Source organism: Aquarana catesbeiana, linkage group LG02 (genome assembly GCF_042186555.1).
Source record: "Aquarana catesbeiana isolate 2022-GZ linkage group LG02, ASM4218655v1, whole genome shotgun sequence".
Taxonomy (NCBI): domain Eukaryota; kingdom Metazoa; phylum Chordata; class Amphibia; order Anura; family Ranidae; genus Aquarana; species Aquarana catesbeiana.
In genome coordinates, this window is record NC_133325.1 from 10179613 (window position 1) to 10196300 (window position 16688).

Here is a 16688-nt window from a genome sequence, read left to right on the forward strand (position 1 = left end):
CAACGCCAGCAAGTATCCGGATGTTGAGGAAACCATGTATGGAGCTTTAATTGGGGTGGCATACCATCGAGTAAGCAATTTATACGCTGTTTCTTGAGTTCTGGTGCTCAAGGAGAACTTATAGGCAAATATGCAGGCCTTTCCCACTGTTTACCTGTGAGTGGAGTACCCGATTCTGCTGACCAACGCTCTCTGAATCCACTCTCTCCTGTATCCTCCCCGTTTTGAATCCATCTGTAGGCAAGAGATGTCGCTTTAGGGATAGGTTCTTCTGCATTGATTCTAAGTCTGTCAGTGGTCTGCAGAAATTTGCCTTTTTTGTTGTGTGGTTAAAATAGCTGCGGAATTGGGGGGCAGGAGGCGGAGCCTAGCGGAGCAGACATGCATTGTTAGAGCTCCACACCGCTGAGGAGAGAAGAGAAGGACAAAGCGGAGCCTGCAGGCTCAAAAGGTATCCATTTGAACCTTTTTGCCCCAGGGAACAAACTGTGAAAGTTTGGGCAGGAAATATGGTACTGGGAGGAAACCGTGGCAGAAATAAAAATCGCCTCACAAAGAGCTCACAGGCACTCACTGCAGCTGAAGCAGCTCCAGTCACCTCACAATATACAGCATCAGGGCGCTCTCACAGACAGAAAATGTCACAGCAAGACTCTCCATTTGAGTCAGATACAGAACAAATCCTCTCACAAACTTCTCCACAAGCCTCCTCAGTATCCCCAGTAATATTATTACAATTTGAAAAGATGCTTCATAAGGCTTTAAAACAAACCTCAGACCAAATAACAAACAGCCTAACCAAAGAAATAAGAGAGCTGGGAAACCGCACCGCAGCCTTAGAAATAAAAATGGATGAAATTGAAATTACAACCCAAGAAAATATAACAGAATTGGAACAATTAAAAAAAGAGAATTTAATACTTCAAACTAAGCTCGAAGATTACGAAAATAGAGCCAGACGTTCAAACTTGCGCATAAGGGGAATACCTGAAACTGTGACAGACCTGCAATCTACTATTACTGCTCTATTACAAGAACTAAAGCCAGATATCCCTATTGAACGTTTAGAACTGGACAGAGTACACAGAGCCCTCACAGCCAAAAAGAAAGATGGACCCCCACGTGATATAATCACAACATTTCATTATTACAGAACGAAAGAACAAATACTAATTGCTGCAAGAGAAAAAAAGGAACTCAATTTTCAAGGACACAATTATCAAATTTTTGCTGACCTATCCCAACTTACTATTACTAAAAGACGATCCATGAAACCCCAACTAATGGAACTGCAACGCCACAACATTATGTATCAATGGGGCTTCCCCTTTTCAGTCAGATTTAACTACCAAGGTACAATTTACAGAAGCAGATCAGCAGATGAACTACAACAAACCCTTTTAAAATTAAATCTGACAGAACCCACAAGCAGCAACTCTCCCACACGCAGAAGAATGGCATCATCTTCACCTTCAGGCAGCACCCAGAAAATTTCAGAACAAAATGGGAATCATCATTCTCACAAAAGAGGCCGTTATGCCACATCATCCATGGACCAAGAAGATTCAATGGACTGACATCCTAATTCCTGATATCTCTTCATTTATTATACTAAGAGATGGTTCTCTTTAAAAAACCTATATTTATAACTGAATGTAACTGCATTCTGATAGTCACACACTGTGTGGGATCATGTTACATTCCAGTTATATTTCTTATTACTTCTGATTCATATAGCCTTAGAATATATAAGTGAAATAAGGAAATTCTTGTTCAGTTATATATTATCAGGTAATAACAATAGATTTATTACTTTTTAGGACAAATATGTTCAATAATCCAGAAGTAATGGAAGCTTTTTCTTTCTTTTCTTAAAACAAATATATTATTACCTAACTAGTTCCTAGAATTATGTTTTTGTTTATTCTAATCTGAAGCAATACAACCTCAATTTTATGAGTTAACATATCTAAACAGTTACATATGAATAAAATATGTAATTGTTTACTCTAAAAGGGTTAAAATCCCAAAATAATTCAAACTATCTTCATCAATACCAAAGTTATTAACAGTACCTTTCTAACTGAATTATTTAGCCTAGGGCAAAACTAACCATATACAACCACCCTGGAATAAATAATTTCAACAAAAACTATATTCTGCACTCCAATTAATGAAACATCATTTTGATGTCTTTTGACATAGCACTTCTCTCCTGTAAGCGGAAGATCCGTGTACCCCCATTAGCCCTCCTCATTCTCCCAACCATATTATGTGGGAGTGTGACGAAGGCACTTATTCCCCTGAGAGAGATATTTATTCTCTTTCACGGGTAAATTGTGATTACTTGCAAAAAATAATTTATACAATGTATCATCTAATCTCATATGTTTTTTGTTTACTCTTTACTCCAGAATTCACTGGTTTCTTTTCTATCTATTCATCTCTTCAGTCCACACAGGTTGATCTGCGCAGTCAGCTCTGCATAACAAAAAGTAAGTCAAAACTATTTGATCTATTGCCATGGCACCACTGAATATACTTTCCCTGAATGTTCAGGGAATAAATGTCCCTCAAAAAAGGACCAAAGCCTTCCGTACTTTCCATAACAAGAAGGCTCACATAGTATGCCTCCAAGAAACACACTTCACCAAAGATTCTACTCCAAAATATATTTCTCCTTTTTATCAACAAATTTACACGGCTTCTGCCTGTACCAAGCAAAGGGGAACTCTAATTGCATTTCACCGATCCACACCATTCACCTTATCATCAGAAATTAAAGACCCAGAAGGTAGATACCTGATACTCATGGGTTATATAATGGATACAGCAATCACGGTGATTTCCTACTACGCTCCTAACAAACAACCGACACCATTCCTCTCACATATATTACAAGTGATTAATACACACAAAATAGGAACAGTGATAATGTGTGGGGATTCGAACCAGGTCCTCCTCCCATTTCTAGATAAATCACCTTTTACACCATCCAAAATAACCTCTAGATTACCTTTTTATCAACTTCTTTCCAAATACAATCTGGTAGATTCATGGAGAGAAAGTAACCCAATGAAAAAGAAATTCACTTATTTCTCGCACCCTCATCAAACCTTCACCAGAATAGATCATATTTTTCTAACAATAGGAATGATACCAGAAATTATTGCATCAGATATAATTCCGATTCCGTGGTCTGACTATAATGCAGTATACACTACTATAGCCTCAGCCATACCAAAAGCGCATGACCCAACGTGGTACTTACCGGACATAATGCTCAAACACCCACTACATCAGATGGCCATTGAACAAGCTTTAAAGGAATACATATCAATTAATAATACAACAGACATCTCCCCAATAACACTGTGGGAAGCTCATAAGCCTGTCTTGCGTGGTACAATACAAAGACAAATGGCACTATTTAAACGGGAACGCAAAAATCTAGCAAAAAAACTAGAACTCAATTTTAATGCAGCCTACATATCATTTCAAGATAATCCATCTCAGAGTACAAAATTTCATCTGGAAAAATCTAGATTGGAATACGATCTATTTCTCACTGAGCCAGTTGATAAATCCCTCAAACGCTCCAAACACAATTTCTACATGAATACAAACAAACCAGGTACATATTTGGCTCGGGCATTAAATTCAACTAACAAATCTTTCAAACCAATACGTTTGAAATTATCAAAAAATTTTTACACTTGTAATCCAGTTAAAATAGTCCATAAATTTCACTCACATCTCGCAACTTTATACAAGACAAACAATGAATTTAATCCTACAGAAGCTGAATCCTTCTTCTCAAAAATAACCTTACCTGAGTTATCTCAGAATCAAAAAAGCAGTTTGGATGAGCCTATAACTATAGATGAAGTTGCTAACGCCATAAAAGACCTAAAACTTAACAAAAGACCAGGCCCAGACGGCTACTCGGCTTTATACTATAAAACATTCTCAGAAATACTCTCTCCCATTCTCACTGAAACTTTTAACAAACTTCTAGATGGACATTCTTTTCGGCAAGAAACACTAATGGCAATTGTTTGTATGATCCCAAAACCCCTTTCTGATGATACTTCCTGTGTGAATTATCGGCCTATCTCTCTGTTAAACCTCGATATTAAATTATTAGCAAAAATAATAGCAAAACGCCTCAATAGCATTATAGGAAAATTAATACATAGAGATCAAGTAGGCTTCATGCCAAATAGACAGGCAGGCGATAATATACGCAGGGCAGTGTTATTGGCACATATTGCTAAAAAACGGAAAATCCCTTTATGTTTTCTATCTCTCGATATTAAGAGGGCATTTGACACAGTATCCTGGCAATATATGCAATATTCATTACAAAAAAGGGGTTTTGGACCCCACTTTTTAACATGGATCAAAGCATTATATAATAAACCCAAAGCCTATATAAAATATGCTGGATACAAATCTGAAGCCTTTAATATCGAAAGAGGTACCCGACAGGGTTGCCCATTATCTCCCTTATTATTTGCCCTTATACTCGAACCCATGGCCCAATACATCAGAACAAACCAAACTATAACTGGCATTGAAGTAGGAGGTATTACACACAAATTATGTATATTTGCAGACGATATATTACTTTTTCTATCATCACCACAGGTCTCTGGTCCTAACTTAATACCAGCTCTTGATGGATTTGCAGCCCTATCCGGCCTTATGATTAATCCTAAGAAATGCCTAGTGCTTAATATTTCACTCACAAACATGGAATTGATCCCGGCTAGGGCTGCACTCCCATTCACATGGGCAGAAAAATCAATCCCATATCTTGGAATTCATTTAACAGCATCTCATTCTGACTTATTCTCAACCAATTATCCTCCTGTATTAAGACAGATCACAAATCTAATAAAACAATGGTCGCAACTTCCTTTATCCTGGATAGGGAAGATTAATGCAATCAAAATGACTATTCTACCCAAATTGCTTTATCTATTCAGAGTCCTCCCTATTCCAATTCCTTCCTATTTTTTGAGAATAGTACAAAAAAGAGCAACTTCATTTATATGGGGCTCTTCTAAACCACGTATACCTATACACACACTACATCTTCCCAAAAATAAAGGAGGCCTGGGGTACCCTAATTTTACTAACTACTACAGAGCAGCACATTTGGCCAGTCTGTCCAAATACCATGCAAAACAGGAAATCCCATTATGGGTATTTATAGAGGCTTCAGAAAATGACCCTCTATTAATATCAAATTTATTATGGCTTGATCCTAAAGACCGCTTTAAAATTCATAATCCTATAACTAAACACTTCTTATCTCTCTGGGATAAACTAAAAACCAAATATCAGTTACAATCTCCACACAATCCTCTCCTCTCTTTTATCAGAAATCCGGCCTTTTATCCGGCATGGATCTACCCAAACTCTTTTAAAGCTTGGACAACATCAGGCATTCAGACACTAAATGACTTCATAGCATCTAAATCATTCCTTTCATTCCCATCGCTTAGAGAAAAATATGATCTACCAAACTCTGAGATATTTAGATATCTCCAAATCAAGAATTTCTATACACCATTCCTAAAGGGGGATACACCATTATCCCAATTATCCATTTTTGAATCAATCTGTACAAAAGATCCATTTGCTAAAGGTACAATTTCATCACTTTATAATCAATTATATGGAGTAGCAAATCTTAATAGACCCTCTTACATTCAGAGGTGGGAGGAGGACCTGGGACGAACTTTAGAAGACACGGACTGGTCTAATATATGGCTCACATCTAAGTCATCTTCACCCAACATCTTAGCACTGGAGACAAATTATAAAGTCCTAACTCGCTGGTACCTTGTACCCGCTAGAGTGGCAAAATATTCACCTAATACCTCAACTCTTTGTTTTCGAGGATGCCCAGAAATAGGCACACATTTACACATATGGTGGACGTGCCCAGTAATTCAAACCTTCTGGAAGGAAGTCTTCGTGATTGCATCTAAAATATTTAAAAAAATAATACAACCAGATCCATATTTAACTTTACTTAATCTAAAACCGGAATGGTTAACACTCTCTCAATTCAAACTTATGATCCAACTAATAACGGCTGCAAAACAAACAGTGGCCAAGGCATGGAAATCTCCTACATTGGTACTAGCAGAAACAATTCACAGGATGAATAATACAATGTCCCATGCTAAGATGGTAGCCATCGATCAAAATCAAATTCCAAAATTTGAAAAACTTTGGCATCCTTGGATAAAACAACAGTTCCTGTCAAACTTCAATGACTCTGTCCTGTTGCCATGGTAACAAATTAAATGACTTACAGAGACACCCATTCTAAGGCTTCAAAGAGAACTAAAAAGAATAATAAACTGACGAGCGGGACAACCTTGTGGACCATACCTCTGCCTTTCAACCCTTTTTCTTCTTTCTCTTTCCTTTTCTCCACCTTACGATTAAAGCTCGTTATCAGAATTTATTTGACCTATATACACTCTACTTGTAAACAATATGTATAGTAGGTATAAATCATTTAAATACCTACAAAAGTAACTAAGGAAATGATATATATCTTTAATTTAGGTTTACGTGAACCCAATGTTTAATATTTGAAATTTCATGATATTTACCTATATAAACCCTACTGTAAAACAATGAGCTTACTTTATAGATCCTTGTAAACTTACTTTATGTATCTTTATAACATTGTATACTCAATAAACTTCTTTTGACAAGGAAAATAGCTGCGGAATTGGAAATAGAGTGGGGCAAAAAAGCATTTAGTCAGCCACCAATTGTGCAAGTTCTCCCACTTATAAAGATGAGAGAGGCCTGTAATTGTCATCATAGGTAGACCTCAACTATGAGAGACAAAATGTGGAAACAAATCCAATCACATTGTCTGATTTTTTAAAGAATTTATTTGCAAATTATGGTGGAAAATAAGTATTTGGTCACCTACAAACAAGCGAGATTTCTGTCTCTCACAGACCTGTATCTTCTTCTTTAAGAGGCTCCTCTGTCCTCCACTCATTACCTGTATTAATGGCACCTGTTTGAACTTGTTATCAGTATAAAAGACACCTGTCCACAACCTCAAACATTCACACTCCAAACTCCACTATGGTGAAGACCAAAGAGCTGTCGAAGGACACCAGAAACAAAATTGTAGACCTGCACCAGGCTGGGAAGACTGAACCTGCAACAGGCAAGCAGCTTGGTGTGAAGAAATCAACTGTGGGAGTAATAATTAGAAAATGGAAGACATACAAGACCACTTATAATCTCCCTCAATCTGGGGCTCCACGCAAGATCTCACCCCGTGGGTGCAAAATGATCACAAGAACGGTGCGCAAAAATCCCAGAACCACACGGGGGACCTAGTGAATGACCTGCAGAGAGCTGGGACCAACGTAACAAAGGCTACCATCAGTAACACACTACGCCACCAGGGACTCAGATCCTGCAGTGCCAGACGTGTCCCCCTGCTTAAGCCAGTACATGTCCGGGGCCCATCTGAGGTTTACTAGAGAGCATTTGGATGATCCAGAAGAGGATTGGGAGAATGTCATATGGTCAGATGAAACCAAAGTAGAACTGTTTGGTAGAAACACAACTCGTCGTGTTTGGAGGAGAGAGAATGCTGAGTTGCAACCAAAGAACACCATACCTACTGTGAAGCATGGGGGTGGCAACATCATGCTTTGGGGCTGTTTCTCTGCAAAGAGAACAGGATGACTGATCCGTGTACATGAAAGAATGAATGGGGCCATGTATCGTGAGATTTTGAGTGCAAAGCTCCTCCCATCAGCAAGGGCATTGAAGATGAAACGTGGCTGGGTCTTTCAGCATGACAATGATCCCAAACACACCGCCCGTGCAATGAAGGAGTGGCTTCATAAGAAGCATTTCAAGGTCCTGGAGTGGCCTAGCCAGTCTCCAGATCTCAACCCCATAGAAAACCTTTGGAGGGAGTTGAAAGTCCATATTGCCCAGTGAGAGCCCCAAAACATCATTGCTCTAGAGGAGATCTGCATGGAGGAATGGGCCAACATACCAGCAACAGTGTGTGACAACCTTGTGAAGACTTACAGAAAACGTTTGACCTCTGTCATTGCCGACAAAGGAGATATAACAAAGTATTGAGATGAACTTTTCATATTCACCAAATACTTATTTTCCACCATAATTTGCAAATAAATTCTTTCAAAAATCAGACAATGTGATTGTTTGGATTTGTTTCCACATTTTGTCTCTCATAGTTGAGGTCTACCTATGGTGACAATTACAGGCCTCTCTCATCTTTTTAAGTGGGAGAACTTGTACAATTGGTGGCTGACTAAATACTTTTTTACCCCACTGTATGTCCATGATGGCAGGTCTGGTAGGTGGTTGTCTGCCTTAATGGCAGTGTAATCTTTGAATCCCTGGTTGTGGAAGCAGTGCATGGCCAGAAGAGGTTTGTTTGATTCAGTGGGGCGTAAAGCATGGTTTCCCAATCCTGGTATAAAGTCAGGGTTGTTCTGTAGGGGGGTAAGTGGGCTTAGGTGTGACGAGAAATTCAGTAGTTTGGTTAGTTTATGGAAAACTGCTAAAGTGGTACCTATGAGAGGGTGTGATTTTGTGGCTGCCAGATAGCTTGTCCTGGGGATCCATGGAGAGAACAGAATGGAGTTATGACTCAGCATATCTTCTAACCCTACACCAGTCTTTCAGTTTATGATGGCAGTGCCAATCAATAATCCTAGTAACATGTGAGGCAAAATAATAATTCCTGAAGTTGGGTATGCCCATCCCTCCTCTTTCCTTAGCCTGTGTTAGTAGGGTGAATATGACCCTGGGTATTTTTATGGGCCCATATAAATTTTGATTGCACTGATTGTAGTGTTTTGAAGAAACTCTGAGGTATTTTTATTGGGAGGTTCCTGAACAGGTAGAGAGCTCTTGGCAAAATGATCATCTCGTCCAAACCATGAGAAGTTTCGTGGATGCCGTGTTTGGAGATCTGTGATGATTGTTTTTATCAAAGGGCAAAAAGTTGCGTTCGTAGATGTGGGTCAGCTCAGGGGTTAACCATATCCCCAAATATTTAAGTGCTAAGTTCTCCCATTTGAAGGGACAGTTGGGTTTGATGGTCTCTAGGGATTTTGTAGGGATAGAGATATTCATTGCTTCGATTTAGAATAATTAATTTTTAAGTTTGAGACATATCCAAAATTCTTTCATTAACGAGGGGAGTGAAATGTGTGGGTCGGTTATGAGGAACAGTAGATCATCTGCATAAGCCGCTACTTTGAACTCCTTTCCAGTTACTTTAAATCCCTGCATTGTGTTTTCTGCTACAATCCTTCTAATAAATGGTTCAAGTGTTAGAATAAAGAAAAAGGTGGAGAGGGGACAGCCCTGTCTCGTTCCATTGTTAATTTTCACTGTGTGAGATAAAGAACCATTGATCTTGAGTTGCGCTGTTGGGTTTCTATAGAGTGATGAAATCCATGTCATCATGTGGTTTCCCAGGCCAATATACCTGCATGTCTCCAGCATAAAATCCCAGGCCACTCGGTCGAAGGCCTTCTCCGCATCGGTTGACAGGAGAAGGCCCTCGATACTTTGTGTCCGGGTAGCGTGTATCCACTTGAGTACTTTAATTACGTTATCTCTTGTTTCTCTGCTCGGCATGAATCCTGCCTGCTCAGGGCCTATCAGGCTGTGAAGCAGGGGTTTCAGTCTGTTAGAAATTATTTTTTACATCAATTTTACGTCTAGATTAGGCAGTGAGATTGGAATATAGCTGGAGCAATTCGTTGGGTCCTTATTAGGTTTGGGAAGGACTGTTATATTGTACATTACACACTCCTGACCCCTGTACTCTGTACATTACACACTCCTGACCCCTGGACTCTGTACATTACACACTCCTGACCCCTGTACTCTGTACATTACACACTCCTGACCCCTGTACTCTGTACATTACACACTCCTGACCCCTGTACTCTTTACATTACACACTCCTGTCCCCTGTACTCTGTACATTACACACTCCTGACCCCTGTACTCTGTACATTACACACTCCTGACCCCTGTACTCTGTACATTACACACTCCTGTCCCCTGTACTCTGTACATTACACACTCCTGACCCTGTACTCTGTACATTACACACTCCTGACCCTGTACTCTGTACATTACACACTCCTGACCCCTGTACTCTGTACATTACACAGTCCTGACCCCTGTACTCTGTACATTACACACTCCTGACCCCTGTACTCTGTACATTACACACTCCTGACCCCTGTACTCTGTACATTACACACTCCTGACCCATGTACTCTGTACATTACACACTCCTGACCCCTGTACTCTGTACATTACACACTCCTGTCCCCTGTACTCTGTACATTACACACTCCTGAACCCTGTACTTTGTACATTACACACTCCTGACCCCTGTACTCTGTACATTACACACTCCTGTCCCCTGTACTCTGTACATTACACACTCCTGACCCCTGTACTTTGTACATTACATACTCCTGACCCCTGTACTTTGTACATTACATACTCCTGACCCCTGTACTCTGTACATTACACACTCCTGACCCCTGTACTCTGTACATTACACACTCCTGACCCCTGTACATTACACACTCCTGACCCCTGTACTCTGTACATTACACACTCCTGACCCCTGTACTCTGTACATTACACACTCCTGACCTCTGTACTCTGTACATTACACACTCCTCACCCCTGTACTCTGTACATTACACACTCCTGTCCCCTGTACTCTGTACATTACACACTCCTGACCCCTGTACTCTGTACATTACACACTTCTGACACATGTACTCTGTACATTACACACTCCTGACCCCTGTATTCTGTACATTACACACCCCTGACCCCTGTACTCTGTGCATTACACACTCCTGAACCCTGTACTTCGTACATTACATACTCCTGACCCCTGTACTCTGTACATTACACACTCCTGACCCCTGTACTCTGTACATTACACACTCCTGTCCCCTGTACATTACACACTCCTGACCCCTGTACTCTGTACATTACACACTCCTGACCCCTGTACTCTGTACATTACACACTTCTGACACATGTACTCTGTACATTACACACTCCTGACCCCTGTACTCTGTACATTACACACTCCTGACCCCTGTACTTTGTACATTACATACTCCTGACTAGGGATGAGCTTCGTGTTCGAGTCGAACCCATGTTCGACTCGAACATCGGCTGTTCGATCGTTCGCCGAATTGCGAACGTTATGGGCCGTTCGCGCTAAATTCGTGTGGCGCGTCACGGCCCATAATTCACTGCGGCATCGCAGTGCATTGCTGGCTGATGATTGGCCAAGCATGCACTATGACCCGCATGCTTGGCCAATCACAGCGCTGTCAGTAGAGAGAGCTGTAATTGGCCAAAGCCAGGGTGGCTTTGGCCAATTACGGCTCAGGGCATTTAGTACACACCCCACACTATATAAGGCCGCCTGCACGGCGGCCCTGTGTAGTGTGTGTTCCGGTGTGCTGAGAGATAGAGAGAGAGAGAGACAGTGTCATTTGATTTGAGTTAGATAGATTAGGCAGAACAGTCAGTCAGTTAGCTGCACTTACAGTGTATTGTGTATATATATGCATCCCAGGTGTTGCATATATATATATACACTGTATTCAGTTTAGCTAGATCCGTTCCTGTTATCTTCTATCTAGACTATTTACATTTAATGCAGTGCGTCCTGCTCACAGTGTTCAGCTAGATCCGTTCCTGTTATCTTCTAGACTATTTACATTTAGTGCAGTGCGTCCTGCTCACAGTGTTCAGCTAGATCCGTTCCTGCTATTTACATTTAGTGCAGTGCGTCCTGCTCACAGTGTTCAGCTAGATCCGTTCCTGTTAAATTCCTACTGACCGGCAGGCTTGTCTGGTTACAGTATATAAAGCTACCTGAAGAAAATTACAGGTGTTCTATTTGATCCTATTAGTACCACGGTCAGGCAGCTAGACTATTTACATTTAGTACAGTGTGTCCTGCTCACAGTGTTCAGCTAGATCCGTTCCTGTTATCTTCCTACTGACAGGCAGGCTTGTCTGGTTACAGTATATAAAGCTACCTGAAGAAAATTACAGGTGTTCTATTTGATCCTATTAGTACCACGGTCAGGCAGCTAGACTATTTACATTTAGTACAGTGCGTCCTGCTCACAGTGTACAGCTAGATCCGTTCCTGTTATCTTCCTACTGACAGGCAGGCTTGTCTGGTTACAGTATATAAAGCTACCTGAAGAAAATTACAGGTGTTCTATTTGATCCTATTAGTACCACGGTCAGGCAGCTAGACTATTTACATTTAGTACAGTGCGTCCTGCTCACAGTGTTCAGCTAGATCCGTTCCTGTTATCTTCCTACTGACAGGCAGGCTTGTCTGGTTACAGTATATAAAGCTACCTGAAGAAAATTACAGGTGTTCTATTTGATCCTATTAGTACCACGGTCAGGCAGCTAGACTATTTACATTTAGTACAGTGCGTCCTGCTCACAGTGTTCAGCTAGATCCGTTCCTGTTATCTTCCTACTGACAGGCAGGCTTGTCTGGTTACAGTATATAAAGCTACTTGAAGAAAATTACAGGTGTTCTATCCCAGCTTAGTGCAGCTACAGGCCATTAGTATGTCTGGAAGGCCAAGAAGGAGAGGCAGACAGTCACAAGCCAATAAGAGAGGGCAAGCAGGCTCTGTGTCTAGTGCTGGTCGTGGAGACGGTGCATCCTCATCAGCACGTGGCCATGGGACACGCTTGGCCTTTTTTTCGGCAGCTGGCCATGTTGAGCCGCAACATGCGGAAGACTTGGTCGAGTGGATGACCAAGCCGTCCTCATCCTCCTCATCCTCTCTCACCCATGCCCAGGGTGCTTTGTCTGGCAAAGCAGCGGCCTCTTCCCTCAGCTCAATGTCATCAGTGACTCCTTCCCTAGCTCCACCATGTCCTCATGAGGATTCCCTCGAACTGTTTGACCACAGTGTTGGGTACATGCTCCAGGAGGATGCCCAGCGTTTGGAAGGCTCTGATGACGATACTGAGCTCGATGAAGGCAGTAACATGAGCGCGGACAGAGGGGGTGCCCAAGAAGGACAGCAATCTGGCAGTCATGCTCCCCCTGCTGCAGCATACTGCCAGGTTTGCTCCAGTGATGAGGAGGGAGGGGATGATGAGGTCACTGACTCAACGTGGGTGCCTGATAGGAGAGAGGAGGAGGAGGAGGAGGAGGAGGAGGAGGAGGAGGAGGAGGAGGCGGCAGCACATCACCAACGAGGCAGGATGCCCTCCAGGGGCCAGCCTAAGGGCAGCACATTGACTGCATCACACCCCAAAGCTCCACATGTGCAGGGCGCTGCAGTCTCTGCGCGTTATTCAAAAAGTTCTTTGGTGTGGGCCTTTTTTGAGACAAGTGCATCAGATCGCACCGCTGCTATTTGCAACATATGTCTCAAGCGTATCTCGCGTGGCCAAAATATCTCCCGCTTGGGTACCACATGCTTGACCAGACATATGTTGACCTGCCATGCAGTTCGTTGGCAAGCGTATCTAAAAGACCCACACCAAAGAACAAAGAGGATCTCTCCTTGCTCCTCATCAGCTGAGATTTCCAACCCCACTAGACCTTCAGTCCTCTCTGAGACCTGCAGTGAGAGGAATGAAGGTGTAGAATTAGGTGTGTCACAGCCAAGTACTTGTGGGCAATCTGCTTTTGGTACACCGACGTCAGATTGTACCAGGCAAATTTCCCTGCCCCAGCTGCTGCACCGCCGAAAGAAGTTTGCTCCCAGCCATCCACATGCCCAGCGGTTGAATGCTAGCTTGGCAAAATTGCTAGCACTTCAACTGCTGCCTTTTCAGTTGGTAGACTCTGCCCCCTTCCGTGAGTTTGTGGAATGTGCGGTTCCTCAGTGGCAGGTACCCAAACGCCACTTTTTCTCACGGAAGGCGATTCCGGCTCTCTACCGGCATGTGGAAGGCAATGTCCATGCCTCGCTGGACAGGGCGGTCAGCGGTAAGGTGCATATTACCGCTGACTCATGGTCCAGCAGGCATGGACAGGGACGTTACCTAAGTTTCACGGCGCATTGGGTGACTCTGCTGGCAGCTGGGAAGGATGCAGGACAAGGTGCAGTAGTGTTGGAGGTTGTTCCGCCACCACGCCTCCAAAATGCTGATTGTGACACACCTCTCTCCTCCACCCCCTCCTCTTCTTCTTCCTCCATGGCCTCTTCCTCGGAACCAGCGGTGCTCCGTAGGCGTTCAAGGGGCTACGCAAGTACGCAGGCCAAAAGATGCCATGCGGTGCTTGAGCTGGTGTGCTTGGGGGACAGGAGCCACACTGGGGCAGAGGTTCTGTCAGCTCTGCAGGGGCAGGTTCAGAGGTGGTTGACGCCACGCCAACTTAAGGCAGGAATGGTGGTTTGCGACAATGGCACCAACCTCCTCTCTGCCCTCCGACAGGGACAAATGACCCATGTGCCCTGTTTGGCTCACGTCCTTAACTTGGTGGTGCAGCGGTTCTTGGGCAGGTACCCGGGCTTACAGGATGTCCTGAGGCAGGCCAGGAAAGTCTGTGTGCATTTCCGCCGGTCATATAATGCCAGTGCTCGGCTGACGGACCTCCAAAAGGAGTTTAACCTGCCCAAGAACCGCCTAATCTGTGACATGCCCACCAGGTGGAACTCAACGTTGGCCATGCTGCAGCGGCTGCACACGCAGCAGAGGGCCATCAATGAGTACCTGTGCGACTATGGCACCAGGACAGGGTCAGGGGAGCTTGGTTTTTTTTCCCCACGCCAGTGGGCCATGATCAGGGATGCATGCACTGTCCTGTCACCATTCGAGGAGGCCACGAGGATGGTGAGCAGTGACAGTGCATGCATCAGTGACACTGTCCCCCTTGTCCACCTGTTGGAGCACACGCTGCGTGGAATAATGGACAGGGCACTTGAGGCAGAACAGAGGCAGGAAGAGGAGGACTTCCTTAGCTCTCAAGGCCCCCTTTATCCAGACAGTGTTCCTGCGTGCCCGCCGATCACACAGGAAGAGGACGAGGAGGAAGAGGAGGAGGAGGAAGATTGTGTCAGTATGGAGGTGGAGCCTGGCACTCAGCATCAGCAGCAGTCTTTAAGGGATCAGTCCCAAGAAACACATGGACTTGTACGTGGCTGGGAGGAGGTGGCTGCGGACCATGTCGTTCTTAGTGACCCAGAGGACTCCGGACCGAATGCCTCAGCAAACCTACGCTGCATGGCCTCCCTGATCCTGCAAAGCCTGCGTAAGGATCCTCGTATTCGTGGTATCAAGGAGAAGGACCAATACTGGCTGGCAACCCTCCTTGATCCACGTTACAAGGGTAAGGTTGCGGACCTTATCTTGCCATCGCAGAGGGAGCAGAGGATGAAACATCTTCGGGAGGCCTTGCAGAAAGGTCTGTGCAACGCGTTCCCAGAGACTGGGAGGTTACAAACTCCTGTTTCTGGACAACGTGTTGCTGAGGCTTCGGTCAGTCAAAGAAGGAGCGGTGGAGAAGGTGGCCGTCTGACCGATGCGTTCAGACAATTTTTTGGTCCGCAGCCCCAAGGTATGATCGGTTCCAGCAACCATCGCCAGCGTCTGTTTTACATGGTGCAGGAATACCTAGGGGCAAGATCAGACTTGGACACCTTTCCCACCGAAAATCCTCTGGGTTACTGGGTCTTGAGGATGGATCACTGGCCAGAGCTTGCACAGTATGCAATTGAGCTACTGGCCTGTCCTGCATCCAGCGTTCTTTCGGAACGCACATTCAGTGCTGCTGGAGGCGTGGTAACCGATCACAGGGTGCGTCTGTCCACCGACTCGGTCGATCGGCTGACCTTCATAAAAATGAATGAGTCTTGGATCACCACCAGCTACCAAGCACCTGATGCTGATGTAACCGAATAATTTTTTTTGAAATCTCAGATCCCTTCAAAGACTGCCTATGCTGATGCTGAGTGACTATCCCTGAGTAATTATCCTCTTCCTCCTCAATCATCACGCTGATAGCTTGTAAGAACATTTTTGGTTCTGGGCGCCACCACCAGTGCCTAAGGCACAATTTTTCAGCCCCTGTTTAACAGGGGCGTGTAATTACAATTTTTGATGTAATACTTTGCAGCAGGGCTCGTTCCTGCATTCCAACTAGAGTGTCTGTGAGGGGTTGCAGTGTTGTGGCACCAGCACCAGTGCCTAAGGCCCAATTTTTCTGCCCCTGTCTAACAGGGGCGTGTAATTACAATTTTTGATGCAATACTTTGCAGCAGGGCTCGTTCCTGCGTTCCAACTAGAGTGTCTGTGAGGGGTTGCAGTGTTGTGGCACCAGCACCAGTGCCTAAGGCCCAATTTTTCTGCCCCTGTCTAACAGGGGCGTGTAATTACAATTTTTGAAGCAATAATTTGCAGCAGGGCTCGTTCCTGCGTTCCAACTAGAGTGTCTGTGAGGGGTTGCAGTGTTGTGGCACCAGCACCAGTGCCTAAGGCCTAATTTTTCAGCTCCTGTTCAACAGGGGCATGTAATTACAATTCTTGATCTAATATTTCACAGCAGGGCCCTGTGAGGGCTTACAGTGTTGTGGCCACAGCAACACCTAAGG